The sequence below is a fragment of the Coptis chinensis genome, chromosome 6 (genome assembly GCF_015680905.1).
Source record: "Coptis chinensis isolate HL-2020 chromosome 6, ASM1568090v1, whole genome shotgun sequence".
NCBI lineage: Eukaryota > Viridiplantae > Streptophyta > Magnoliopsida > Ranunculales > Ranunculaceae > Coptis > Coptis chinensis.
In genome coordinates, this window is record NC_141461.1 from 16,613,506 (window position 1) to 16,618,043 (window position 4,538).

A 4,538-nucleotide genomic window follows, 5' to 3' on the forward strand; every position below is an offset into this window, starting at 1 on the left:
AGATGATCTTAGAACTTCAGGTTCCTAAAAATTGAATCTTTGGAACTTCAGGTTCTTAAAAAATTTGACCTTAGAACTTCTGGTTCCTAAAAATTAGATCTTGGAACGTCAGGTTCCTAAAAATAATAGATCTTAGAACTTCAAGTTCCTAAAAAAAAATAGATTTTGAAACTTCGGGTTCCTAACAATTTAATTCTTGGAACTTCAGGTTCCTAAAAAAAAAAGATCTTGGAACTTCGGGTTCTAAATATATCGTAGAACTTTAGGGTCTACATTGGATCGAGATTTGGGCCAGTATAATAACCACCAAATATTACTTATAGTAACAACTATTTATGCGATGAACACACTACACTACACCATAACAGGCTATTTGCAACGGCAAAAAAGCGTTGCTAATAATTTTCGCAACGCTTTTTAAGCATTGCAAATATGGCGTGGGTAAAGTGTTGGAAATATTTGCAAACAGCTTAAAAGCGTTGCAAACAGAAATTTCCAACGCTTATTAAAGCGTTACAAAATGTAACTTTCCAACGCTTATTATAATTATTTCATACACATATTTAAAACCTTTGCAACGGTTTTTTATTTCACAAACGCTTTTTAAGCGTTGGTAATTTGTTAAAATTTTTACCAACGGTTTTTAACCATTGCAAAGTTGTTAGTTAATTTTAAGAAAATAATTTAAAATTCGTTTGTAACGGTTATAAACCGTTGCTAATGGGTTGCTAATAAAAAAAATAATTTCTCATATTTTGTAACGAGACCAGCTAAACCTACAATAAACAATGAATACAAGAATACAATAAACAATATATCATAGTTGCCAATTGAAATAACTGAGTCCACAACCATAGATGTTAAAAATTCTTTTTCACCACCAATCAGATTTGAAGAGAGTGAGGTCTTTCCTATCCCAAAAAAAAAAAAAAAAAAAAAAAAAAAAAAAAAAAAAAAAAAAACTTTGAAGAGAGTGTGGTAGCAGCACACTTTGCCAACAAACTCTTCTTTTCTTCCATACATTTCCCCTCTATACTCGCAACAAGTTCCTTAATTTTGCTAATTGCCTGAAATACAAGTAGCAAACTCATGGCTTCTAGAACAATTTCTCATGAACATATCCATCCAATCAAACCAAAAGATCCAAATTCCTTACCAAATTGGAAGCAGCTCGAAAACTACGTATAAGACTTTGAGTGGACACCATTCTCAATGAAAAGTTTGGTCTCCTTTAAAAACTCTTCCGAAAAAAGAACTACTCTAGTGGTTCCATCACCCACCTGTAGACAATAAATCCGGTCATTAAAATTACAAGTGAATTCCAAATTTATCCCTAAAACCTAACCAATACAATTATTAATGATACCCTCTCAACTTTTTCTGAGACAATGTCTTTGTTAATGGTCATTATCTTCTCTAAAGTATAAGCTGTTAAATGTTGTAGTAATGCAACCATCATAACCCACTCTAAGATAAATATAAACTTTAGCATAAAAATTTCACTCTTTTAGTCAGCCAATCACTAAAATTAGTAAATTTGTTTTCTATTGTATACCTCAGATTCTTGAGACTTGGCAATATCGACAAGAATCTTAGCAGCAGGATGAACAACATCAAGAAGTTTCATAATAGTAGCACCATCATTAGAAATAGTAGCATTGCCCTTGTCATCATGAATCAATTTATCCATTCCTCAATAAAACATATACGCAAGCCAGAGTTGCATAAAAGAACGACGTAATATCATAAATATGAAAGAAAATAGATCTACCTCGTTCCCAAAAGTTTCAATGAATCCGCCGCATAAGTCATATCAGAAATGTACTCTTTATGGGCGTTAAAAGAATTGTAGCAAGTACGTTGCCTTGTATCCTAAACCTATGGAATGAAATTTATAAAGCATCAGGATAAAGAAAAGTAAGTAACTAGTATTTCATCAACAGGCATATAAATGGAGTTTAAGATTAGTAATGACTAAATTGGATGATGAAGTCTAACAACAAGATAAGATACTCCACTTTTAAGGACTGGTGCATTTGTAATGTGGTTTTGTTATGGGCATCACCAATTGATGTACCCCTTACTATCACGGTGGACTTGATAAGACCTTAATACTACCATTTGTAGGCTTTCATTAGCTTTCGTTTGTAACAAATGCAAAAGCTGATGTTGGCGTTACACTTTTTTCCTCTACAGTATCTGCAACCTACGGTCCATCCTCACCATGTTGCGCTATACTAGTTGATTTTGAGGTTTTGTTTCATGGGTGAAGAAGAACTGAATGGAACTTCTAATGCCCAGGAAGCCACTATGAAAGAAAATCCAAAACTAACACTTTTACCCCTTATTGCTCTTATCTTCTATGAAGTCTCTGGAGGACCTTTTGGGGTTGAAGATTCAGTCAAGGCAGGAGGGGGTCCCCTTTTATCTTTGCTTGGTTTTTTAATTTTTCCTCTGCTTTGGAGTGTTCCAGAAGCCTTAGTTACAGCTGAACTTACTACAAGCTATCCTAAAAATGGCGGGTATGTTCTCTGAATTTTAGCAGCGTTTGGGCCCTTTTGTTTCTGGATTACTTGAAACGTTCTTTCCCAATTTTCAACCGGTTGATTGCTCGAATTCCAGCTTTGTTGGGACTTACTATGTCTTTGACCTATTTGAATTACATAGGACTCAATATTGTTGGGTTTACAGCTGTTTCCCTTGCCGCCTTCTCGCTTTTGCCATTTTTAGTAATGGGACTTCTTTCAATTCCTCGAATAAGGCCTAAAAAATGGCCAGTTGTTGATTTTAGTAAGGTGGATTGGAGGGGATACTTTAATAGTATGTTTTGGAACTTAAATTACTGGGATAAAGCAAGTACATTGGCAGGGGAGGTACAAAATCCAAGCCGGATATTTCCAAAAGCTTTTCTTGGGGATGTGGTTTTGGTGGTTTTATCATATCTTAAGGTAGTGCACGCTCTTATGGTATTTACTCCTAATTCAACCCATATTCTAATTCAACCCACACTCTAATTTGAGAGCCCAAACTAGCATTCACGATGACCCATCAGAAACCCAATACAAATAAGATGATTTATCAGCAGAAACTACCAATTAAATAGTAGCATCACTAACCTTGAAAAGTTGGAGGCAGGCAGCCCAAAGTAAGTTCTTCAAACTCCACTGAATCAATTTTATATTTTGGAATTTGCTCAGCTATAATGGGCTTTGCAATATTCTTTGCAGTCTTGCAGATGGCCTAAACAACAAACGTTAACAATTAACCCATCAAAAAGAGTATTAGAAGACACTTGCATGATTAATAATTTTATAAGCTTTAGCACACACCTTGTCCAGATAAGGCCACATGAGTTCAAACATTCCAATCAACCTGAAAATAGTTTAGAGGACTTTGAAAATCCATATTCATGGGTATAAGTTTCCTACATCTAGAGATACAAACTAAAAAGTTTTTCACGCTTATTCTTGAACTCACGCTCAAGAAGTAATTCGGAGGACGTATGGTCATAACAATTATAGGTAGAAGAAGCTCAGATCTGTCTAGCAAGGAATGTTGTCATCTTTGGGAGTTGTTAGCCCAAGCACTACGTGAGATGGTCTCACAGGTATGTTAAATACATGTAAATAAAGGTAATTACAGACTATCATATCTGTGGTGTCTTGCGTGTCATATTCAAGATTTCAAGTACAAAAAGTAATTTTTATTGCACTGCAGCTCGGATGGTGCAATGAAAATTGTGGAGAGCACTTATATCTAACAAGTAATAATCAAACAACTCAAAAACAATAACAAACTCACCAAACCAGTCTTTTGATTCAAAGAATGCCCAAGAACTCCGAGCCTCACTTCTAGGACCAAAGATCTTTCCTAGTCTCCCCACCACTAAGTAAAAGTAAAGCCTCCTCGCCTTTCGACCTAATATCAACCCCTTCCTTAATATGCCTCAAAAAGTAGTAGCCCGTCCGGGATGTTTCGATAACTCTCTAAAACCATGAATCCTCCTTATCAACTTTCCCACAACTACTACTAGTATAAACCTAATGACCAATACCATAGCCTACTAACTTAATTCAAGCTACCATAGCCTACCTTAACTTAATTCAAGCTAAATTTTAATTAGAAATCCTCCAAAAGGAAAAAATATTGGTGTATGAACATTAGCATGCAATTAAAAACATAAGAAACCTACCTCTGTTCCAAAGATATGCTCTAAGAATAATCTTTGCAACAAAGACATTCACCGCAACTCTACCAATGGTTTCCCTCAAGCAAAGATCTACCACCACCCTACATTTCCAATTTTCAGCAATGTTAAAGAGTGTGCACAAAATCAGATTTACAACGAAGTCCGACTACTAGAAAAAGAGGTCACCTGACCGCTCTCACACCGTGCTTGAAGTCATAGGTTGCATCCCGCATGAGATGGCATATAGGCTAGGGCCATTTCACTATAATCCCTGAAAAAATAGAATACACGAGGAAAGTTAAAACTTGAACCATACTTTTGATGACTTGTAAACTCACAAATTCTTCTA

General features: G+C 35.4%; 1 long non-coding RNA gene across 2 annotated transcripts; it reads right to left on the reverse strand.

Moving 5' to 3' along the window:
* Positions 1 to 921: 921 nt before the first annotated feature.
* LOC147491777 (uncharacterized) lies at positions 922 to 1,856 on the reverse strand. 2 transcript variants are annotated; one of them, XR_015199818.1, is made up of 3 exons: positions 1,772 to 1,856; positions 1,157 to 1,663; positions 922 to 1,067 (listed from the first exon to the last, which is right to left on the reverse strand). It is a non-coding gene; the product is annotated as an uncharacterized LOC147491777 (long non-coding RNA). The 2 variants fall into 2 exon arrangements; XR_015199817.1 differs by lacking the exon at positions 1,772 to 1,856 and having other exon boundaries at positions 1,157 to 1,689.
* Between the last annotated feature and the right edge of the window lie 2,682 nt (positions 1,857 to 4,538).